Source organism: Diplotaxodon limnothrissa, linkage group LG3 (genome assembly GCF_057381915.1).
Source record: "Diplotaxodon limnothrissa isolate DT_005_m linkage group LG3, D_limnothrissa_male_GT1.1, whole genome shotgun sequence".
Classification (NCBI taxonomy): Eukaryota; Metazoa; Chordata; class Actinopteri; order Cichliformes; family Cichlidae; genus Diplotaxodon; species Diplotaxodon limnothrissa.
This window is the reverse complement of record NC_140598.1, coordinates 7,526,432-7,552,851: the sequence shown is the minus strand read 5'-3', so window position 1 is coordinate 7,552,851 and position 26,420 is coordinate 7,526,432. Positions and strand designations below refer to the sequence as shown.

At 43.3% G+C, this 26,420-nt stretch overlaps 1 protein-coding gene across 1 annotated transcript in view; it reads right to left on the bottom strand.

Moving 5' to 3' along the window:
• Window positions 1-26,420, bottom strand: part of LOC146634353 (uncharacterized) — a 453,764-nt gene that overhangs the window by 310,840 nt on the left and 116,504 nt on the right. The window lies entirely within an intron of this gene.

Genomic DNA, 26,420 nt, shown 5'->3' with positions numbered 1-26,420 from the left:
ATCAGTTTATTAAGTCTGTTGGCATCTGCGACCCTCAGCCTGCTCCCCCAGCATGCAACAGCATAGAGGATCGCACTGGCCACCACAGACTCATAGAAAATCCTCAGCATTTTCTGGCAGATGTTGAAGGACCTCAGTCGCCTCAAGAAATAGAGACGACTCTGGCCCTTCCTGTAAAGTGCTGTGGTGTTTTTAGCCCAGTCCAGTTTATTGTCAATGTGTACTCCAAGGTATTTATAGTCCTCCACAATGTCAACACTGACCCCCTGGATTGAAACAGGGGTCAAGTGTTTCCTGGTCTTCCTGAAGTCCACGATCAGTTCCTTGGTCTTTGCCACGTTGAGCTGCAGATGATTCTGCTCACACCACGTGACAAAGGAGTCGATCACAGCCCGGTACTCTGTCTCATCATCCCTGCTGATGCATCCAACCACCGCAGAGTCATCAGAAAACTTCTGAAGATGGCAGGTCTCTGTGCAGTGGCTGAAGTCTGTGGTGTAGAGGGTGAAGAGGAAGGGGGAGAGGACAGTCCCCTGTGGTGCCCCTGTGTTGCTGATCACCTTGTCAGACACACACTGGGGGAGACGTACATATTGTGGTCTTCCTGTCAGGTAATCAACAATCCAGGACACCAGAGAAGCATCCACCTGCATCGCTGCTAACTTATCACCCAGGAGGGTCGGCCTGATGGTGTTGAAAGCACTGGAAAAGTCAAAAAACATGACCCTCACAGTGCTCGCCGGCTGGTCCAGATGGGTGTAGACACGATTGAGCAGGTAGATGATGGCGTCCTCTGTTCCGAGACGAGGCTGATAAGCGAACTGAAGGGGATCCAGATGTGGTCTTACTATGGGTCGCAGCTGGTCCAGGATGAGCCTTTCCAGGGTCTTCATGATGTGGGAGGTCAGTGCCACGGGCCTGTAATCCTGGGGGCCACTGGGACGAGGCGTCTTTGGTACAGGGACGAGGCATGATGTCTTCCACATCACCGGGACCCTCTGCAGACTCAGACTCAGCATAAACAGTTTATGAAAGACTCCACACAGCTGGGGGGCACAGGCCTTGAGGACAAGGGGACTCACTCCGTCTGGTCCAGCAGACTTGCCTGAGTGAAGTCTCCTCATTTGCATCTCAACCTGGTATTGAGTGAAGGTGATGGGTGGGGGAGGGGTGTCAGGAATCTCACAGGAGGCAACATGTGAAGAGAGAGCAAATCATTCTTGCGACAGCTATTAATAATCCCTAGAGACGGGGCAGCTATAAAGTGCTGCAAACAAAACGCAGCTGACATAGTGCTTAATCTCTAGTGATTTTTTTTTTGTTTTTTTTTTGTTTAACCCCCACTCCCAGGAACAAAGACCCCCTATGAGGGATCCCGGACGAGCCCCCACTTATGTTACGACCCCCTCTGCTAGGCGTCAGGGAGGGAGTAACATACACGAGCCCCCCAACACAAAACTGAGTAAAGTAAAAGGTTTTAATTACAAACTTTAAACAGAAAACCGACAGGGCTGTGCAACAGACCACTGGGCAGACAATTATTACATAAAGAAAGAACAGTCACGAGTAAAAGTTAAAGGGTAACTAAGGCACGCTGGCCGCACACAAAATAAAAGCTAGGGTTTTAACTAAGGCAAGCCAGCTTCACAAAATCCTACTCACAGTCAGCTAGCAGCTCAAAACTCTAATCAGGCTAGGTTTAAAACATGCACCAAGGTTCGACAAAGGTCAGCAATATGAATAAGTTCAACAAAGATCGACGAGGGAGGCATGAAGGGCAAACTGCATGTTCAGTCCTAAGCAGCAGCCACTGAGTGAAGGAATTCCAGCCTTTTGTAGCCACAGGTGGGTACGATCAGCCACTGATTGCCTCTTGGAGCATCATGGGATCCCGGGGCAGCCAATCGTCCGTGTGGTCTGGCACACTTCATTCTGCATAAGAGAGGGTTGGCACTGGTCTCCCAGTAACCAATCACACACGAGTCCTGGAACACATTGATTTACCTAGAGGAAGGCGGGGCCACCTGAGGCCGGAGGCCGTAACAAAGATAACATGTAGTATTTAAGTGACCAAGTAGTATTGGGTAAAAGTTATTGAATGGTGTTGGGATAAAGTGAGAAAATTGTGAAGGATTAAAATATTCCAAGAGCTCAAATTACTTCATCAAAACATGTTTAAGTCACATTTTATCAACACAAATAGCACAGGCTTATTGAACATGAATAAATTGTGTTAATTTAACTCAATTGTTTAAGTTGCTGCCAAAGCAAAACATCTGTGTGCAACAAATGTCCACCATTGAATTAAGTAAATCCAACAACATATTTTTTTCAGTGTAGTTTGGACTTTATGATTTCTGTAACTGGAAAATATTATTTTGTTTAAAGACAAAAGTGACCGCATAGTTGCAACATCAAAGGGAAATATTAATTAATTAGCATCAAGTATATTTGTTGCTTAAGCGTTTGCACTATAACTTAAGTAGGATTATAACTTTTAAGGAAGGAAAGATTTCAGATATTTAGTTCACTCTTTCAGTTATTTTATATGAAATTAAAACATTTACGTTGGTCAAATATGATGCTCTAAATCAAATAAAAGTTTGAAAATAAATGATGTATTTTTAAATGCTGCAACAAATGTTCACAAAAAGTAACTATAATTAAAACCAGTTAAACAAAATCAAATGTTTGAATCATGCTTAACCAAATGCCAGGCTGCAGAGCTGAACCTAAAGTATACGTAGAAAGATTTCAACATCTGAGCAGTTTTTAATGTTTTTATCACATATAAATGTCACAGCAGTGGGTCCTGGCCCAATGCTTTGTGTTTTTGGTTTTCTTTGACTCTTGTTTTTCTTGGTTTTTGTTCTTCTTATTTATCAGGCTCTCAGTAATCTTAGTTCTCCCTCCCTCAGTGTTCATTTCAGCCTGTGTTTAGTTTCTGTTCCCGTGTCCCACGTTTCATCGTTTCATGTCGAGTCAGCCCTGTCTCTCTGTTTCCTGTGTCTCCCCAGTCAGCCCCGCCTCCCTCGGGCACTCATGTGTGATACAGAGTAATAAACCTGACTACATTTGCTACACTCTCTTTATTACCTGTTACTTTAAAATTCATACACTAATTATGTCTGCCCATCTCTCTAATGTGAAGGTCAAAGGTCAACATCCCAGTGACATAAGAATAATCCCAAAGGGGCAAAGGCAGCGGTTAATTTAGCACATTTAGCATTAAGGGTACAGCAAGGATATACTTTTACTTATTGTGGCAGGGGTGTGGTCTCTGGCCTGCTGCAGTGGAGGCTGGTGGCGGGACGTTGGACGGCACAGGTGAGGGTGATGGAGCTCATGACTCTCCCCTTTATAGTGATGGAGGAGACTGGCGTGGGGGAAGCGTTTAGTGGAGGAAGCCGAGGAGAGAGCTGGTTTCTGGCTACAAAGACGGCGTCAAACCAGAAAAGATTGCTCGTGGTCAAATGTCAAAGGAGCTTGCAAAGAAAAGCGTCTGGACTTCTTTAAGTAACTTGAAGACGTTTCACCTCTCATCCGAGAAGCTTCTTCAGTTCTAAGGTCAAATGGTGGAGAGTCCCAGATATAAACCTAGTGGGAGTGACCCCCCACAGAGGGACAAAAGGACCCCCTGATGATCCTCTAATCGCCTGAGCCAAAGTGTGAAACTGGGTGTGGGTCCCAATCAGCCAGAGTTTCGGGTGGGTTCATTGTGAAACCTGGCCCCACCTTGTCATGCGAATTCCTGAGGTCAGATGGCCCAGGATGTGAGTGGGCATTAAGGCGTCTGGGAAGGGATCTCAAAACTGGATTATAGATGGCAGAGAGTTGGTGTCGTAAACCCCGCCTCTGTTCAAAGATGGTCGCTCACAGTGGACATAGATGCTTCTTTCACTCCTCTTTCAAACCATCTGTCCTCTCTGTCCAAAATGTGAACATTGGCATCCTCGAAAGAGTGTCCTTATCCTTAAGATGCAGATGGACTGTTGAGTCTTGTCCTGTGGAGGTGGCTCTTCTGTGTTGTGCCATGCGCTTGTGAAGTGGCTGTTTGGTCTCTCCAATGTAGAGGTCTGGGCATTCCTCGCTGCACTGTACAGAATACACCACATTGTTAAGTCTGTGTTTTGGCGTTTTGTCTTTCGGGTGAACCAGTTTGTGTCTGAGTGTGTTGCTGGGTCTGAAATGCACCGGGATGTCATGCTTGGAGAAAACTCTCCTGAGTTTCTCTGATACACCAGCTGCATAGGGGATGACAATGTTGTTGCGTCTGTCCTTCTTATCCTCCTTCGCTGGTGTCTGGTCTTCTTTTCTTTGCCTCTTTGCTGACTTTAAAAACGCCCATTTAGGATAGCCGCACGTTTTGAGTGCTTCCTTTACATGTGTGTTCCTTCTTTTTTCCTTCAGGCTTAGAGGGAACATGTTCTGCTCGGTGGTGTAGGGTCCTGATTACTCCAAGTTTGTGTTCCAGAGGGTGATGGGAGTCAAAGAGGAGGTACTGGTCCGTGTGTGTGGGCTTCCGGTAAATTTCGATGTTGAGGTTGCCGTTCTCTTCAATGTGCACGGCGCAGTCCAGGAAAGGCAAACAGTTGTCCTTTGTGTCTTCCCTGGTGAACTTGATGTTCATCATCAACATATAAAGTCGTTCATAACAAACTGAAACTACACTCAGCACAGGCTCAGCTGGTATCCAGTGTTGGACTTTGGCTTCAGCTGCTGTGATAGATCCTCTAACATAGATCAGCTCTGCTACATGTTGTTAGATAAGTGCAGCTGCTGTCATGTCCTGATGTTTCTCTGGCTCAGCAGCTTCTCCATCAGAGGTTCACATGGAGCTGATCCAGTATCTCCAGTAACTGTGTTCTGTGCCTCACTGGTTCATCCTTCTGTCTGTGTGACGTCAGTCAGATGTTGAAGTTAAACTCTGTAATCTTCACTGTGTCACAGAGTTCAGTGAGTCCCGTTATTCACAGTATCAATCAGATCATCAGAGAACAGCTGATCAGCAATCAGTGGTGCCAACAGCGCCTCCTGTGGTGAGAGGATGCAATAATGCAATGTAGCATTTTTCCACTCAACACTTGCAGTCATGGAAACTGTCTGTTGGATCTGTGTGACGTTGCTTTCTTGGTTAGAGTTCCTCACAAATGTCCAGATGATTCTTCTAATGAGGCGTCGACCATGTTTGCAGCTCTTTGGAAGAAAACGTCGCCCTTTGCCATCCTTACTTTTCTTTGACTTCTTCAAATGCAGCTGAACTCCAGCTAGTATTTTCTTGGACTTTGCAGCTGTTTCTGGTCATCAGTTCATTCCTGCAAACCTCTGAAGCTGAACAACAATGATGCTGCATTGCTGGCTGATCCCAAAAGGTTGATTCTGTTCATCTGGACGTTTTCAGAAACGTTTGCTCACTGATCAGGTGACTTCTTCAGACTTCTTCAGCTGACTGCAGCTTTACAAGCTTACAAACAGCACATTTGCACAATGACTGAAAGCAGCAGCACCTGATATATATGATACTAATATAATACATATACATATATAATCCATACTAATGATGAAGGAACTGAGCTCACAGTCCATTGTTCATTCAGTGAACTACTCAGTTTATTTTGGGCCTCAGAAATGCTCACTCTGTTTGTACATCACTGTCAGCAATAGACTCATTCTGCTGTGTGGACAGGAACACATGTGACATCACTTCCTGTTTGTTTGTGACTGAAGAGGAAGAAGTTTACAAGGAATCATTTAGAAGAGTTTCAAACATCAACTGATTGAATCCATGAATCTGAAAACGTGTTTGTGAGTGAAAGAGACAGACATGTACAGACTGAACTATCTGTTCAACAGTCAGAGTGTTTCTGTAACAGGAGACACTCTTTACACTCCACTCAGCACAGGGACACTGAGGAACCAGGAGACAAGAACCTAAACCCAGGATAAAGAGTTTGAGTGAATGTGGTGTTGAAGGTGTGGAGGTGGATCAGAGTGTCAGAGGAGACTCTGTAGAAGGACAGAGTGCCAGCAGGACAGTCCACATACACTGCTGCTCTGTTAGAGACAGAGGAGGAGGAGGAGGAGGAGGAGGAGATGGATGTTAGTCTGTTATTGTGCCAGACAGAATCAGGACCATCATCAGAGCAGATCAGACTCCAGGACTGATCATTGTTTCCAAACACACAGTCATCACTGCTTCCTTTCCTTCTGATGCTTCTGTAACTCACTGATATATAAACGCTTCCTCTCCACTCGACCTCCCAGTAACAGCGACCAGTCAGACCATTTCTACACAGCAGGTGAGGATAAAAACCATCAAATCTGTCTGGATGATCAGGATATGACTGAACCTCCGCCACACAATGTGCCTCAATGTTATTGATATTATTATTATCATTAATATATAATAATAAAACCTTTATAATAAAACCACTAAAAACCTTTATTCTAGCGCAACTTGTAAGCGAACTTGACTTTCAAAATAAAAGCACAAAGCACCAAAACGTTGACTACAAAAAACAAACAGTAATGTACAGCTTAAACAATTTACAATCATGACATAGATCTTGACAAGATAAAGAAATAATCCAAATTATATACAATATCATCATGCCAACAGTTACAACATCGATGGAGGATCTGTGTAAGCGCTGAGGATTGTCCTGATGGACAGAACAGAAGGAGAGTGAGACAAGTGAAGATATACTAAACAACACTGTGACATGAACTCAGCCACACACAGTTTGATTCACAGGTGATTGACACATTATTTGACCACAAGTGTCTGTGAAGGTTCTCAGTCATCCAGGTCATCGTAGTCAAAGGAGCCTCTTTGCTGACTTTAAAGTTAGCAAAGAGGCACAGAAAAGAAGATCAGACACCAGCGAGGGAGGATAAGAAGGACAGACGCAACAACATTGTCATCCCCTATGTAGCCGGTGTATCAGAAAAACTCAGGAGAGTTTTCTCCAAGCATGACATCCCGGTGCATTTCAGACCCAGCAACACACTCAGACACAAACTGGTTCACCCGAAAGACAAAACGCCAAAACACAGACTTAACAATGTGGTGTATTCTGTATAGTGCAGCGAGGAATGCCCAGACCTCTACATTGGAGAGACCAAACAGCCACTTCACAAGCGCATGGCACAACACAGAAGAGCCACCTCCACAGGACAAGACTCAACAGTCCATCTGCATCTTAAGGATAAGGACACTCTTTCGAGGATGCCAATGTTCACATTTTGGACAGAGAGGACAGATGGTTTGAAAGAGGAGTGAAAGAAGCATCTATGTCCACTGTGAGCGACCATCTTTGAACAGAGGCGGGGTTTACGACACCAACTCTCTGCCATCTATAATCCAGTTTTGAGATCCCTTCCCAGACGCCTTAATGCCCACTCACATCCTGGGCCATCTGACCTCAGGAATTCGCATGACAAGGTGGGGCCAGGTTTCACAATGAACCCACCCGAAACTCTGGCTGATTGGGACCCACACCCAGTTTCACACTTTGGCTCAGGCGATTAGAGGATCATCAGGGGGTCCTTTTGTCCCTCTGTGGGGGGTCACTCCCACTAGGTTTATATCTGGGACTCTCCACCATTTGACCTTAGAACTGAAGAAGCTTCTCGGATGAGAGGTGAAACGTCTTCAAGTTACTTAAAGAAGTCCAGACGCTTTTCTTTGCAAGCTCCTTTGACATTTGACCACGAGCAATCTTTTCTGGTTTGACGCCGTCTTTGTAGCCAGAAACCAGCTCTCTCCTCGGCTTCCTCCACTAAACGCTTCCCCCACGCCAGTCTCCTCCGTCACTATAAAGGGGAGAGTCATGAGCTCCATCACCCTCACCTGTGCCGTCCAACGTCCCGCCACCAGCCTCCACTGCAGCAGGCCAGAGACCACACCCCTGCCACAATAAGTAAAAGTATATCCTTGCTGTACCCTTAATGCTAAATGTGCTAAATTAACCGCTGCCTTTGCCCCTTTGGGATTATTCTTATGTCACTGGGATGTTGACCTTTGACCTTCATATTAGAGAGATGGGCAGACATAATTAGTGTATGAATTTTAAAGTAACAGGTAATAAAGAGAGTGTAGCAAATGTAGTCAGGTTTATTACTCTGTATCACACATGAGTGCCCGAGGGAGGCGGGGCTGACTGGGGAGACACAGGAAACAGAGAGACAGGGCTGACTCGACATGAAACGATGAAACGTGGGACACGGGAACAGAAACTAAACACAGGCTGAAATGAACACTGAGGGAGGGAGAACTAAGATTACTGAGAGCCTGATAAATAAGAAGAACAAAAACCAAGAAAAACAAGAGTCAAAGAAAACCAAAAACACAAAGCATTGGGCCAGGACCCACTGCTGTGACATTTATATGTGATAAAAACATTAAAAACTGCTCAGATGTTGAAATCTTTCTACGTATACTTTAGGTTCAGCTCTGCAGCCTGGCATTTGGTTAAGCATGATTCAAACATTTGATTTTGTTTAACTGGTTTTAATTATAGTTACTTTTTGTGAACATTTGTTGCAGCATTTAAAAATACATCATTTATTTTCAAACTTTTATTTGATTTAGAGCATCATATTTGACCAACGTAAATGTTTTAATTTCATATAAAATAACTGAAACAGTGAACTAAATATCTGAAATCTTTCCTTCCTTAAAAGTTATAATCCTACTTAAGTTATAGTGCAAACGCTTAAGCAACAAATATACTTGATGCTAATTAATTAATATTTCCCTTTGATGTTGCAACTATGCGGTCACTTCTTTCTTTAAACAAAATAATATTTTCCAGTTACAGAAATCATAAAGTCCAAACTAAAGTGCTACTGTTGCTATATGCATTTTATATAAATCATGGATGATGGTCCTGACATGAAGGAAGAGAAAGTTACAGGTTGCATCCTTTGACTTTGTCTCCGTGCCTTTGGGCGATTTTCAGAAGGGCAGATGTTTCTGTTCAATTCTTAAATCAATTTTTTCAAACACAAACACTATTTTAAAGCTTCTAGAGAGTAAAATATTCATGATAATTATAATAACAATAATAAAAACAAAAGCTCTCAGATCCATCAAACCAAGCAGCAGAAAGAACAATAACTGAAGAGAAAACTTTAACCTTGTAGACTTCATTATGTTCCAGCTGCTCTACAGACGCTGTGACCTCGAACTTAAGCAGGTCGTAAAGTATGTGCAGCTCAATAACTTCATAATCAGACCCTGTGGTATTTAGGCAGCAGAACAACTAAGAATAACAACTACAAATAATGTTTTTAGGTTTCTGTTGTACTGCAAGGTTCTGTATAGGAGAACCAAACCAAGAGCAAATATTACGTCTCATTTACACCTGAGCACGAAGAGCCATGAACATTTAGCAAATTGAATCATCTTTGTTTAGATGCAAGAAGAATCATATAGAAATGAAAAAGTAGAAATAGAAATCCAGAGCAAGGATATCCTCTAATTCAGCGTAGCACATGTGCAGCTGCTGCGATTCATGTAAGCATTCGGCTCGTCGCTGTTGCAGATTTTTCTCTCGCTGTTCTGGCTCACAGCGCTGCAAACACAAAAATAAATATCCCCAAAGGTGTGAAAGGGAGCTAATTAGTAAGAGTATTGTTACTCTCCGCAGGAGTAGTCCAGCAGTAGAAATCAGTCCAATAACAAGGTGTGTAACATCTAGCAGGGTGACAGAAAAACCCAGGGTAACTTCTAAGGACCTCAACGTCTCTCTCACATTGTGTTTTTTAAACATGCTTCCATTTGTCACTTCAGTCTTTACTCTGAAATACAGGAAGAGAAATCATGGCTGAAACAATTTCTCATGAAACCAGGGGTGTGGTCCAACAGTCAGTTTGGTGAGGAAGGTTCCTAACTGAGAGGAGTGACCCAGAAGTATCTGTGTAGCAGCCACAATGAATCCAGATCATGAGCTTTATTAACTGATCAAAGTCTCTTCTTTCATCTTCTGTATCATTCAGTTTGCATTGGTAATGCCCATTATTGTAATGCTTTTTTAAGACGAGCAAAACTTTATTTCACTTTGGGTTAGCTGGGATAAGTGATGGATGGAGGGAATTTTACTTCAGCCACAGAAATCCTAAACAGGAAGGAGGAGCAGAGTTACAGTGGATCAGTATCCAGCAGGGAAACAAGGTTTATTTCAATTTCTTGGCCATGAGTGAGATTTACTGAGTGGGCAAATTAGGGAGATGACACCATCAGATCCCGAGCCCTCCATGTGTTAATCAAGAGACGGCTGCTGTGCTACATCCATAAATAATGAATAAATTAGGAGCTAAAGCTGAAAGGACAGTTGTTAAAGAAGAAACGCTTTTATGAGTTTTATGTTGCATTAAAGTATATGTTCATATTTTACTCTTAATAGGAAAAGAACAAAATGTACTACTCGCTCTGTTTATAGAAAGAGGAAGTTCACCCTATGGCATTTATATGAACTTTGACACACACACACACACATATGCAAAATTAGAGGAAACTGCTATGCTTGTTTCACCCTGCTATAAATAATAAACGACTACTGCAGCTCGGTGTGAGTCCTCTCTGAGCCCTCACCCATGCAGCACGTTAACCGTCTCCAAGTGTCTCAGTGTTGTTTATTCACCTGACTGTTTGATAACTGTAAATCTCTGACATTTAATTGGTCCTTCGAGCCGCTAATGGACTGGTATTAATAGTAATATTACGCTCCATTTCACAGTGGTATCCTTCCTCAAGTCCCGACTCCGTGACAAACCTGCGTTGAAGCCTCTGCAGAGCTCCCTTCCGGGAAGGGATGAAGTCCAGGGACGTGAATGCGGGTCCTGGCCAACGTCTTATACAGGTCCACGGCAGTGGGATTTGAAGGAGGACGCCCGACCGGCAACTACAAAGCCAGGTGAATATTCCACACTTAACACACTTCGTGGAAAACAATCGGCTGGGACAGCCTGCGTGGTCTGAGTACATTAAAAATAGGCAGTAACCTATTCGCTAACAAAAGTCTATAGAAAAACTAATTATCCGCTCGCCTGAAACAGTGGTTGGAAGCAGAATAACGGTTAGCAGTTCGCCTGAAAAAGGGGCTGGTAGCAAGATACTAATAAGACACCCAGAGCTGTCCAGTACAAATTTTGCGCGTATGAACTGTCATTTTACTGTTTTGTTGGTGGAGTTGATTTAACAGCACATTAAGGTGGCTGAACTACTCCACTGAATTGTTTACCGTTGATTGCTGAAGTGCTGGTGGAATGAGGATAAGGTTGTGTTTCATCACATAAAATTAACACCGCTTTCAAGGCAGCTTGAAAGTCGAAGGCCGTTGTTAATATCCACTCTCATTCCTCGTGCCAGCGACAGCATCACGGGTGTGTATGTGTGTAAGAACGCAATATATCTATAAACTAAGGAAAAATGGGTAATAAATCTACAAAACTCACTGCTGACGAGCAGTGGTTAGAGAAAATTGTCCAGGCGCCAGTCAAAATTAGTGCAAATAGATGGAGGAACCGAAAGAAATTAAACCGCCCTGCGTGGGAGGGAAAATGTAATCCCTCTGCAGTGAATGATAAAACCCTTATTAAGTGAAAACTAGAGATCAAAGTAGTTTAAATAGGTTGGAAACAGACCCCAACGAATAGATATAAATATAAGAAGTACAAAATTACATTAGAACTTATTTTTAATGTATTGAACCTAATAATAGGAAGGATAACTACCTGTAAACTTATATTAACAATGAAACATAGTTGGCATGACGACCATGCCCAGAATGTATAAAATAAATAGAAGGAAATAATTCACATGAAAACCTTTTAAATAAAATAGAGAGATGCATAAGGTACATTAAGGCTGTGTCATTGTTCAGCCAAGGAAAGTGTGTCTCCAGCTTGGACAAGGATGAAACTGCAGATCACCCGAAGCATGTGATGGACACAAAATAAAATATATAATAATAAATTGCTTGGTTCGACATGCAACAGAGAATGAATGTGACTGAAGGTTGGATCTGAGATGAGGCAAACAGAAGACCAGTCTAAAAGTGGGCACAAACCTGTTCAGAGAAAAAGCAAATTTGTACAGATTGGATGAATTCTAACTTATCTGTTTGCTGAGTAAGATGATCCTAACTATTAAATTGGCTCAGTAGTAGTATAGTGATATACACTAATAACATATTGTAATATACTATTGTCATTATATAGAAAGAAAAAGATGATAATATTAATAATGATATAATATTAATAACAAGAAGTATCCTAGTCAGTTATGATGTGAGATGGACAATTGTTATGAAGTCGTCTGCATCAAGCTTAAGGTTTGCTCAAACTCAGTATAATGACATATGAGATGAAAAAAATAAAGGAAATATCTAAACCAATTAGGTGCATAGAGGCACTTAAACTGCTTGAAAACCTGTCATTTATCCTAGATAACTATTACTGAGATACAGAGCACATCTATAATAACAACTAATAAGCCAAACCCTGTAGATAATAACTAAACCTACAGGATTGAGAAGCTGAATTAAATATGTGGACACCGCTAAGTTGATGGGCATGTTACACATTTTCTTTTTTATTTGTTTTTTAGAGCAGAGGCTGCATGCTATTAAAATCCAACACATGCAGCTGTCTGTGAGCTCAGTTTCCCCTCACACTTCTGCTTTGTTTCTGGCAGCATTTTTCTTTGTCTTTTTGTGTCCTGACTCATGTATGTTTTTGTTTTGTTTGATTATTTTGTTGGTTTGGAAACAAATTTGTGCCAATACTTGTGGATCACAGTGACACATAGTGATTAGGCATACGATTTACAAATGCCCAGTTTTAGAGCTGTGAGCTATGAGCAATGTAAAGTTTAAAATATATATATATATATATATATATATATAAACAAAACCCTAACATTTAATCAAAACCCTAACTTCAAAGTTTGACATATGTAAGATGTGTGGATTCTTTGAAAAACTAGAAGGTATCTGAAAATGCCTCAAGTGAAAATGTTTTGAAAGACGTTCTGCCATTAAATGAAGGTTTTGAGTCGTGGAGAGAAGCAGTTGAGCTAATTAGAATGCATTGGCATCTAATCAACAGCAATTTCCCTCCCCATCTCCAGCTGCCTCCCTCCTCCCGCTCCACCACAACCACCCACACATGCAGGGCCTTGGAGTAGAGGTATGTCACCAGGGTAGGGTGCAGAGGAGGCTACCCCCCCCCCCCCTCCTCTGTCCCCTTCTGGCTGCCTCTGCCTCAATTTTATCCCACAACTTAGACATTCACATTACTCACACCCTCATTACACATACATATAGGATCTTGGGGGTGGGCACACATGCATCAACACTACAATGAGCGGGTGGAGGGAGGTTTGGAGTCTTCTCTCACCCCCGTTCTCTGTGGCCTGCTGGAGCGGGGGGGCTAGGAGGAGTTGGCCGTCCGGCTGCGGTCTGGGGTGTGGGGCCTCCCTGCTGCTGCGGAGTCGGGACGGTCTGCCTCTCCCCACCGCAGGGAAAAGGGTAACACCACCTGGGTCTGGGTGCGGTTCCCCCCTCCAGGGGCAAGGGTGCCTAGACCCGGTTTGTAGAGTACGCTTGGGGAGTGTGATCGTGTATACAGCGTCTCTTTATGTCTGTCTCCACGTCGGTTGAGTGTGAAGTGCACATGAGAGCATGAGGGTGGGAATGGATGTTTGTGTCTGTGTGTGCCTGTATGTTTGTGTCTATATGTCAGGTTGGGTATCAGACGCCACCTCTCTGGGGACATCTCGGGCCCTCCAAGGTTTGGAGGCCTATCTCCACCCACCACCACTTCCCCTGCCAGTGGCGGACTCCCCCAGGTGTCGGTGCGTTGGTGGTTCTTTGTATCTGGGGGTGGGCGTCCGGGTACACACCGGCTCACTCCTTGGTGGCCGCTTATTGGGGCTCGCTCGGGCCATTTCGGAGGTGGGGTGCCCCCGGCCTCTGGGCCTGGGACTCGGTCACTCAGGCACAGCTGGCTGCCGGCGGAGCTCACGGGCGCGTCACTGCAACTCCCCCTGGCTTCTGCTCCGCGGCTGCTGAATGAGCCCTCATCTGGGACTCTCCTTAGCTCTTACTGGGACAGTGGCGCAGCTGCCCCACTGTGGGTCTTCCTTGGTCTCTTGTGTTCTGGGGGCCTCTGGATGTCTGGAGTTTTGATCTCCAGACATCCACACCCTTTTGTGAGTGTGGACGCTTCATCTCTTTGCTCTTTAAATGCTTTGCTTTTATTGATTTTTATTGATTTTTATGCTGATTTTTCCCCTTTTTTCCGTATGAGCTTACCTGCGATAGCTTCTGGACACTTATAGATCATTAGGACTAAAGTGTTCTTAACAGAAACAGCAACATTTTTATAGTTACCTTGTCCTCAGCGCTCCGTGTGTCTGTGGCCTAGACACAGCTGAATCTTGATTACAGCGTCTGGGCACCGAACAGCCTCAATAGCCTGGAAAGGGGCTAACCGCTAGGCTAACTAGCAACAAGATGCCTTCCTTCTCCACAGATGACTACCACAGCCTCCTGCAGAAGATTGCAGTAGTGGAGACAAAAATTCATCGCTTAGAAGTAAACGTGGAGGTAAATGGACTGTGTGGAAATGAAACAACCTTGCCTTTGATTCAAAACAATGGCGATGAGCAAGCTAGTACACAGCTAAGGAGCACAGATAACATGACCAAGAAAGTAGACTCTGTGCATCATTATTTTAAATCCTCAAGTGATAATCCCCCCTTGGACTGTCTTGGTGCAAAACCAAGACATAAATTATGTCTCCTGGAAGGGGGAGGACGTACCACAGGCAGGGCACAGCGAGCTGAAATCTCTGAAACCGACTGGCCTTCACTTCCTACGAGACAGAGAAGCTCTTCTACCCCTGTATACGGGAGGAAACAGGACTGGACAACAGTGAATAGAAAGGATAACAACAAACCTCCAAAACAACTGAATGTGAAACTGCAGAACAGATTGGCTCCACTATCAAAGGACCCTGGATCTATATCGGACAACCATCCATCTAAAAGCAGCGAAGTAAGGTCTGAAAATCTGTTGAAAAGTAAAAGACCACAGGGAAAGCTAAAGGCTAGGCCTGAAACTCTGATTGTGGGTGACTCTGCCGTAAAGGATGTACAAAGGATGTGCGGTAAGAATACTAAAGTCCTCTGCTTTCCTAAGGATATGGTCAACAACCTGAAGGAGAGAATTCTTCAAATTGCAGATGAATATCCAACTGTGACAAACATTGTTCTGCATACAGGGTCAAACGATGTGTCCAAACAACAGTCGGAGGTTCTGAAACGGGACTTTACTGGATTATTAAATACTGTAAACTCTCTGAATGTTAGGTGTGGCTGTGTGCAGACAGGAATAGGACCCAAGGTGCAGACTCCGGAGACAGAACTTAAACAAAAACAGCTTTAATGCTGAACGCAACATGACATAACTAGAAAAACTCAAAATAAACTTACACCGGTGGACAGGCAAAACACACAGCAAAATAAACGGTAGATCGTGACACAGACACAGAGAAACACTGGGCTTAAATACACAGAGGGAGCAATCAGGGAATGGGTAACAGGAGGGAAACACAGCTGGGACAAATCAGAACTGACGAGACCAAAGAAGCGTAACCTGAACACACTGAGATAAGACACAGACCTTCAAAGTAAAACAGGAAACGCATAACACAGACTGAACAAAGACAAAGGCTCATAAGCAGGCACTACAAAGGGAACAGAGACGTGGGAACAGGGCAGACACAAAACACTGACTGAACACGGGGATATAGGAACTTAAGATACACATAGACGCGAACTAGACAAGGGGATGCAGGTGATAGGGGAGACAGAGCAACTAAAGAAGACAGAGACCTAAGCCATAAGACAGAACTCAAAGAAACCAAAAACTAGAAAGTATGAATAATATAATAAACTCAAAAACCCTGGGTCAACGACCCAGGCATCCTAACACTGAATGCAGCTGTATTCATCAGTGGACCTGTACCGCCGGTCAGAGGAGGAGACAAGAGATTCAGCAGGTTGTTTACACTGAATAAATGGCTTATATCAGCATGTGCTGACCACTCAGTGCATTTTATCGACAACTTTAATATTTTTTGGGAACGCAGGCATCTGTTTGAAGCAAATGGATTTAATTTTAACAAGTCAGGGGTGAAACTGTTCACCTCCAACTTGTTTTATTCCATACGTTATCCATCTGTGCTTGGTGCCAAGGCTGAGATAAACGAGGAGTTATCTCATAAAGAGGAACAAACAGTACTCCAAGAACAGACAAAGCCCAGCAGAAACCTTGAGGAGGAGCTCCATTTGCCCCCACCCGGGAAGAGCCTCAGAAAGGAGAGACATCTAAGGCATCTGAGGAAGAGCCTCAGAAAGGAGAGACATCTAAGGGAAGAAGAGGGGTCCCTATTTGCCTCCAACTCTCTCAACAACACCAACGACCAGGACAAGGGACCACGACCTTCCCCAGGTCGTGGTCCCCCCCAAACCCCTGACAGGCCATCACCCTCCTCCCCCTCCCTTTCTCCCTCCTCCCCACACCTGAAATTCACTGAGGAGATGATGGAGGGGGTCAATGCTGGGCTCAGATCTACCCCCCGTCCCAATCCCTTTTTGTCCCCCATAAACCCCCCACCAGAGCGGCCAAAGGTTCGCCATCGAGCCCCGCCCTCAACAGAGCAATCGAAGTCACATTGCCCAGCCTCGCCCCCCTTAGTTCCTCTTTACCACCTTCATGCCCTGTCTCCGCAGTCTGATGTGTGATATGTGAAGGGTCCGGGCTATGAGGATTATGGCAGTGGTGACTTTTCCCAGGAGAAGCTGGGACCCTGTTTACTAGAAGGTTTTAAAATTTCTGTACTTTTAGGTGACAGGAGACATGTGGCCTGGTCAAAACACAGAGAGGTGCACTCTAAAAGATCTTTAAACATAGTAAACATACCTTGTGTGCCACAGACTGCTCCCAAACACGAGGGGAGAAGTAATGCCTCTAAAACACTTAAGTTGGCTTTATTAAACGTTAGATCTTTAGCTGGGAAAACATTTTTAATTAATGATTTAATCCCTGAGCACAGCCTTGATTTTATGTTTTTAACTGAAACTTGGTTGGACCAAAGTAACAGTGGAGCTGTTCTCATCGAGACGACCCCTCCTAACTACAGTTTTATCAGTGAGGCCAGGGCGAGCAGGAGAGGAGGGGGGGTTGCTGTCTTATTTAATGAATCATTTCAATGTAAGCAGCTATCTCCTGGAAGTTTTCAGTCTTTTGAATATGTGGCTTTACAGCTGAAGGCCCCATCCAAAGTTGTGTTTCTTAATGTTTACAGGCCTCCCAAATACTGCACAGACTTTTTTAATGACCTCAGTGAACTGCTGTCTGTGATCTGTGTTGATTTTGACTGTGTAATTATTGCTGGGGATTTTAACATTCATGTGGACAACCCTCAGGACAAAGGGACTAAAGACCTGAGTAACACTCTGGGCAACTTTGGGCTGACTCAGCATGTAACAGAGGCCACACATAATAGAGGACACACTCTTGACCTACTGATCTCCAAAGGCCTGAGCATTTCAAAGGTTACTGTGTCTGATGTGGGCCTGTCTGATCATTACTGTGTTTTCTTTGAAAGTAAAATCTCAGCCCACACAAATATATCAACAACAGTGATCACAAAACGGTGTATAACTGAACACAGTAGTGCAATTTTTAACCAGGTCTTCCCATTAACACCTGACCTGTCCAGAGGGTCAGTCAATGAGCTCGTCAATAGCTTCAATGCTAACATGTTAAATGTAATGGACACCATTGCTCCCATTAAGGTGAAGGTTATCTCTGGAAGGAAAAAGTCTCCATGGAGAAACTCCACACTGGTGAAAAATGAAAAAAGAGAGTGTAGGAAAGCTGAGCGCAGATGGAGAAAAACAAACCTCCAGGTTCATTATGACATTTATAAAGAGAAACTTCACAATTATAATTTACAACTGAGGAGTGCAAGGAGGTCCTACTTCTCTGACATCATCACTAAAAACAGCCATAATGCTCGGGTCTTATTTTCTACAGTTGACAGGCTAACAAACCCTCCTGTGTCAGTGGCAGCTGAACTTCATTCGACCATGGCCTGCAATGACTTTGCCAAATTCTTCACAGAAAAAATCCAAAAAATTAGACAAGCAATTGGTACATCAACAGCAGATCCAGGATATGTACTGTGTCCACCAAAAAACAGTTTAAACACCATGAAACAGTTTCAACCTATTAACAGCAAAGACCTGGAGGACATCTTAGGTCAACTGAACTCCTCCTCCTGCTGTTTAGATGTCCTGCCAACAAGTTTTTTCAAAAAGGTCTCAAAGACTTTAGAGTCAGACCTGTTACAGATCGTCAACTTTTCTTTATTATCAGGTGTGTTTCCAGAATCACTAAAAACTGCTGTAATCAAACCTATACTGAAAAAGGACAATCTTGACAAGACACAAATGAACAACTACAGGCCGATCTCAAATCTCCCATTTTTAAGTAAGATCATTGAAAAAGCAGTTTCTCAACAGCTCAATTACTTCTTAAAACAGAATAATTGCTACGATGCCTTCCAGTCAGGTTTTAGACAGAACCACAGCACTGAAACCGCTCTGACCAAAGTGTTTAATGACATATGTCTGAATACAGACAGTGGAAAAATGTCAGTCTTAGTTTTACTGGATCTCAGTGCAGCATTTGATACAGTTGACCACAACATATTACTCAAACGACTGGAGAACTGGACAGGTCTTTCAGGAACTGTACTAAACTGGTTCAAAACATACTTAGAAAACAGGAAATACTTTGTATCAATAGGTAACTTCACATCTGAGCAGACAAGTATCACATGTGGAGTTCCCCAAGGTTCCATCTTGGGACCCCTTCTGTTTAACATTTACATGCTCCCACTGGCACAGATTATAAACAACAACAAAATAAACTATCACAGCTATGCAGATGACACGCAAATATATATCACAATGTCACCAGGAGACCGAGGCCCTGTACAGGCTCTTGGTAAATGCATTGAGGAAATCAATGACTGGTTGTGCCACAATTTTCTCCAGCTAAACAAAAACAAAACTGAGGTAATAGTCTTTGGCGCCAAAGAAAAACGATTACAGGTCACCAGAGAACTTCAATCTATACATCTAAAAACCACAAACCAGGCGAGAAATTTGGGTTTAGTGATGGATGCAGACCTAAACTTAGAAAAACACATTAAGACAATAACAAAGTCAGCTTACTATCACCTCAAGAATATTTCAAGGATAAAAGATCTGATGTCTCAACAGGACCTGGAAAAACTAGTCCATGCATTCATCTTTAGTAGGCTTGATTACTGTAACAGCATCTTTACAGGTCTACCTAAAAAATCAGTCAGACAACTACAGCTCATTCGGAACTCTGCTGCTCAAGTCCTCACTAAGACCAAAAAAGTGGACCACATCAGTCCAGCTCTGAGGTCTTTACACTGGCTGCCTGTCCGTCAGAGGATAGACTTTAAAGTCCTGATGCTGGTCTATAAAGCTCTGAATGGTTTAGGACCAAAATACATCAATGACCTCCTGACCCAGTATGAACCTTCCAGATCCCTCAGGTCATCTGGATCCGGTCTTTTATCAGTTCCCAGAGTCAGAACCAGACACGGAGAAGCTGCATTCAGCTTTTATGCTCCTTATATCTGGAACAAACTCCCAGAAAGCCTCAGATCAGCTGAAACACTCAGTTTATTTAAATCCAGGTTGAAGACTCACCTGTTCTCAGCTGCATTTGAATAAAGCACCAAATCCACACTTTTAAGCTTAAATTTCAAAACATACATTTAACTACTGATTTTATCTACTGTTCTGATTTTATCTGTTTTGATTTTATATACTGTTTTGTTTGTTTGTTTGTTAATTAGTTAGTTAGTTTATTTGCTTGTTTTAATCAATTTTAAATCATGCTTTTTATTTGTTTTTGTTTATAATGTCTCTGTAAAGCACTTTGAATCACCTTGTTGTTGAATTGTGCTATACAAATAAACTTGCCTTGCCTTGCCTTGCCTTGCCTCCTCCATACCTGCTTGATACCATAAAGGACAGGGCTGTGGCTCCCCACACTCCCTAGCAGATCATTACATGGAGAAACCTTTGGAATGCAAGCATGCTGATCCACACAGGTATGCACACAGGTGTACACATGGGTATTCACAGACGCGGACTACAGCTTTCTTGGCTGCTGCCTCAAAGCACACTGTGCGCTGTTTATCTTGCGTGTTGCACAATATCGTTTATTATTTAGTAACTATTGATATCTATGGCTAGCTAGTTTATTGTGATGGTGCTTTTTTTTCTATTATTATGTTGTTCTTTGTTGTTTGCTGTCTCCTCTGTTTGTTTGTTTTTCTCCATACAGGTGACCCAGGAGTTTTTTTTTTTTGTTTGTTTTGTTTTGTTTGTTTTTTTCTCTCTTCCCCCCCTTCTCACCATCTCTTCTCCCCTTTGGTTTTCTTTCTTTCTCTCCCCCTCTTTCTTTCATTCTTTCCCCCTGTCCTATCCCACAGTTATGTCTGTCCCGTTTGCAACTGAAAATAAAATAAATTCATAATTATAATAAAGGTCAATCAAATGGACCAATATGGCAAGGCCATGATGATCCACTTGGTAAAATAAATCCGCTTGGCATCTTTCTTGGCCTCAAGACAACAATTCTGATGGCTATAGATCCAAACGGGACAAAAAAAACCAAAACAACAATTAAAAAAAAAAATGCATTTTTAAATGGCCTCCTCCCAAAAGTAAGGGCCCACGTAGGGAAACATTGGGTCACACAAAATACAGGAAGTCTGCCAGACACCTTACAATACGCTGAACATGCGGTTAAAGTACAAAAACAAAAAGAAAAAGGAGGAGTTTTCACCGTAGATCCTGCAACAGGATTTGTAGCATTTTCCGGTGAACATAGGAGACATAAGCCAGGCCCCTACAAAGGGAAGGGAAAGGCAGGTGGAAGGAACACAGATCGTAGAACAAAAAATACAATTTGCTACAACTGTGGAAAACAAGGGCATTTTGCCCGCGAGTGTAGGCAAAGGAAAAGGAATGACAGTGAGGAAGAAGACGATAGGAACAGCAAGTGACCAGGAAGTGAAAAAAGCAAACACAGAAAAATATAGTTCTGATCTTAGAGCAATAAACGAGGTAACAGAACCAATCCCACCTGTGGTAGCAAATACACACACAATTTTAAATCAAGTGACACCAAAAGAACAATGGTTCTCAGTTGTAGATCTCTCAAACGCGTTTTTTCTCTGTGCCATTACACCCAGATTTACAAAACCTGTTCGGATTCACTTTTGACAATGAAAAGTACACCTACACCAGACTGCCGCAGGGTTTTCAGAATAGCCCCACCCTGTATGCAGAGGCATTAAAGAAATCTATGTCATTATGCACGCTCCCTGCCACAAGTCAATTTTTTTTTCTATACGTTGATGATATTCTCGTTACAGGAGACGCCACACACTGACAGTGTTGCAACATCTAGCAGAGCAAGGTCACAAAGTCTCACAACACAAGTTACAGTTGTGGAGCAAAGAGGTCACGTACCTCGGACATAAGCTTACAGGAGAAGGCAGAACACTGTTAGACAGCAGAAAACTAGCAGTGCAGAATGCTCCAAAACCACTTACAAAACAACAAATGATGAGTTATTTAGGTCTCTGCAATTTTTGCAGATGCTGGATACCTGAATATGCTCTGTTAGCTGAACCATTGCAAAACTTAATTTATGGAAAAAATCTAGCACTGAAAGATAAAATATAATGGACACCAGAAGCAGAAAAAGCATTTAATGATCTAAAACTTGCATTGCAGACGCGTATAGTTTTAGCATTGCCAGACTATGAAAAAACTTTTTATTTGCATGTTGACGGCGCGGCCAGTTATATGAAAGCCGTTCTAATGCAAGCTTTCGGGGAAAAACAACGCCCACTTGCATTCTATTCCTGCAAATTAGACTCAGTCGCCTCCGGTTTACCAACATGTGTACAAGCTTGTGCCGCTGCAGCAGAGGCAGTTAAAAAATCAGCTGACATTGTCTTAGGACACACATTGATTATCAAAGTTCCTCACGCTGTAACCTCCATCTTGCTACAAGAAAACTTATCTTATTTAACTCATGCTAGACAACTTTCATATGTAGGCATTCTGCTTTCACAGTCACACATTACAATCGAGAATTGTGGTCAGTTGAACCCTAGCACACTTCTCCCCGCATCAGTAGATGGTGAAAAACACTGCTGTATAAAAAAACTGGAAGAGGAAACGAAACCGAGAAGTGATATTTACAGTATACCACAGTCTACCTTTACAGACGTCTTCGTAGATGGCTCAGCATCTAAAAACAGTTATAGAAGCAAAGCCTTTAACTTCCTCAAACTCTGCACAAAGTGCGGAACTGACGGCTGTTGTGCGAGCGTGCAGGCTGCACAAGGGGAAGTGCATAAATATACACACTGACAGTCAATATGTTTTTGCAGCAGTGCATCATTTTGCAAAAATATGGCAAAATGACCGAGCCGCAAAGAAGGCCGCACAGCAACCAATACAAACTTTAGTATCTGAAACTTCACAGCTGATACCACTTGATGTACTTAAAGACGAACAAAGCCGCACCTATCGCAGAGCAAAAGAAATGGCTAAAGTGTGGAGCAGAACTACACAATGACTTAATGACCTGTAATGGCAAACCAGTATTGCTAAAATCCCTACACAAGACAGCAGCATTAGCGACACACGGATTAACACGTGTGTCGAAAGGGGGGAATGTCAGATATCCTCCCTAAGCACTTGCTTGAGAATAAAGAGATTGTGCTAAACAACCAACTGCCGAGTGATATCTCTCCAGTGTCTTGCAGGTTACAACCAGGAGATTGGATCCTGATCAAAGTGCTCCAGAGGAAAAATTGGAGTTCACCTAGGAGGGAGGGCCCATATCAGGTCCTACTCACTATGCCAACCGCCTGCAAAATAGCAGAAAGACTATCTTGGATCCACCAAAGCCACTGTAAAAAAGTGAGTGACAATCCAGACGCTTAGACGCCGGTTCCCCTAGCTTCCAGGTGATCTACCGGTGGAGGAAGGGCTGATTGGGTATATCCCGCCTCTCCACTTCGCTGGTAGTCTACTCACCAGAAGTCTAGGTGTGCCTGGTCATCATGAAGAAACTTGTCCTCATAGTGGCTGGCATCGCGCTCCTAGTGAGCCTATTGATACTCACCTGGAAGGACGAGGTCCCACAGCACCACCTGCAGAAGAAATGGTCATATGACAACTCACACCTGAAGGATATGCACAAAGAGCACAACCACCCCTGGCTGAACAATGCCTGGTACCGGTACATCTACAACCGAGTACATGCAGAAGACAACCACACAGGCTGCTACGTCTGTTCTCACCTCCCAACAACAGCAATGCAAGCCACCCTATATGGAAAATCACCCAGCCTTCCCAAAGCCCTATGTATATTCCAAAGCCATCAATGGAACATTCAACGTCAGAACGGAACCAGGAATACAACACCCAATGTGTTTCAACTTTGCACACGGCAACAGAAAGCTGGGAAGGAACCGAAACTGCTCCCAGACTTTCCGAATGCTGCAGGACAGAAAGGCACAGACAAGCTTCCTGAATGGCACATATTGGGTGCAGGGTACAGCATGGGCATGTGGCTCAAGGACATACTTCACCATCCCACCCAACAGTACCGGACTCTGCGCCCCAATTTTAGTGTCAGACCACACATTCAGAGTATTCCATCAGAACCAACCACGACGTAAGAGGAACACTGATGACGTGCAACCCCATGACCCAATCTGGGGCAGTGATGTACCAGCGGAGTTCAAGTTGTGGACCACCGGACAGAAGGTCCTGCACTCACGGTTCCCATGGGTCGGAACTGGAAAAAACACGTTAAGAATTGAGACTCTTGACTACCGATTTGGACTTTTCCTGAACAGCTCAACAAAGATAAATAAGGCTCAGAATGAGGAAATCGACGCGATCAGAATAGTGGTCATGCAACACAGGGTCGCCCTGGACATGATTCTCGCTGAGAGAGGGGGCCTCTGTGTCTTATTCAACACCACTTGTTGCACCTATATCCCGGACAACGTGCACTCCTTGACCATGACCACCGCCCTAGACAAGTTGCGACAACTGAGTAATGCGCAGCAACAAGACTATGTCACGAACAATGAGGACTGGCTGACCTGGCTGCTGAGTGGCAGCTGGAAGACCCTCGTGATAAAAGGACTCGTACTGATAGGAGTTCTGCTTCTATTATTGTGCTTGTTTTCTACATGTATCCTACCATGCATAAGATCCATGATTGACAAAATGGTACAGGCCACAGTAATTACCTATGTTGGACTGCCACTAGAAGATGAACCGGATGAAGAAGATTTAGTATAGAAACACACACACACATACTGAATGATGCTACAATTGAAAATGTTATAAGCAAGTGATTGTTGGCTGATAATAAAGTATGATTAAGTGAAAAATATTAACATCAGGAGGGGATGTTAAAGAAGAAACGCTTTTATGAGTTTTATGTTGCATTAAAGTATATGTTCATATTTTACTCTTAATAGGAAAAGAACAAAATGTACTACTCGCTCTGTTTATAGAAAGAGGAAGTTCACCCTATGACATTTATACGAACTTAGACACACACACACACACACATATATATGCAAGATTAGAGGAAACTGCTATGCTTGTTTCACCCTGCTATAAATAATAAACGACTACTGCAGCTCGGTGTGAGTCCTCTCTGAGCCCTCACCCGTGCAGCACGTTAACCGTCTCCAAGTGTCTCAGTGTTGTTTATTCACCTGTTTGATAACTGTAAATCTCTGACAACAGTTTATTTATACCATCTTCACGTGAACACATTCAAGAACATAACAGATGAAGAAACATTAAAAACTTCCACACTACATGAAGCAAGAAAAATAGTTTATTCCTTTATGTAGAAAAAACAGAAACATCAAACATCTCCAAGACTCTCTTTGAAAGAACTAAAAACCTTTGTTCTCATGGTCCAATCATGAGTGAACTCCCCGATGAAGCCTTGTGTGCTAAAACATGTCAGAGTTTTAAAGGTTAAACATGAGTTTCCAAAACGTTTTGCTGGAGAACAATGAACTATTTGACTGAGTTTCAATCATTTACAGACGAGCAAAACCAGGACAGAGAAAAAAGGACAAAACTGACTCAGTAAAAAACAGAAAAGAAGATCCCATGTAGATCTGTATTATGTAGAAGTTCAGCCCAGCAACCAGTTCAGTTCAACTGGTTGCACGCTCCAGGACACTGGGGCGTGCAGCTCGGATCTCAGCTGACCCTTCTCACCCTGGACACAGTCTGTTTGACCTGCTCCCCTCAGGCAGGAGGCTCCGGTCCATTCGCACCAGAACCTCTCGCCATAAGAACAGTTTCTTCCCCTCTGCTGTCGGACTCATGAACAATGACCGTATGACTGTTCCCACCCCTAACACATGACCCTACGCTGTGTTCACTACATCATCCCATGTTTGGCACTGATCACCACCTGCACTCATGTATATATCATGTATATATCTATCTACGTAGCACTTTTAATTCTTATTCTTATTTTTATTTTTTCATGTCTATTTAAGCGCTATCTGACAGTATGTTTGCACTGAAGCACCGCAGCAATTTCCTAATGTTGTAAACCTGCTCAACATTTGGCAATAAAACCCTTTCTGATTCTGATTCAACACAAGTTTAAGTGATCGCGCTGATGTTTGCACAGAGCAGACAATGAGGTGAATGTTTGGGCACATTGGTAACAGTGAAACAGTTTATTAGTAACGTGGGATCGTTTGTGTGCAGAGTATGAACTGAGATTCCTGAAGCTCTTGTCACACTGGTCACAGCTGTAGTTTCCTTCCATGTGTGTACGTAGGTGTGTATTTCGGTACCCTCTCTGGCTGAAAGTTTTTCCACAGATGTCACAGCTGTATGCCTTAATTCCAGAGTGGGTAACTAGATGACTCTGTAAGTGGCTACTGTGAGTAAAAGCTCTGCCACACTGATCACAGCTGTACGCTTTAACTCCACTGTGGATGAGTTGGTGTTTTTTTAGGGAATCCTTCAAGGAAAAAGACTTTCCACACAAGTCACAGCTGAACGGTCTCTCTCCAGTGTGGATGACCTGATGCCGTTTTAGTTTAGCCCTCCCAGTAAAACCCTTCCCACACTCGTCACAGCTGTATGGCTTAATTCCAGAGTGGGTAACTAGATGCCTCTGTAAGTGGCTACTTTGAGTAAAAGC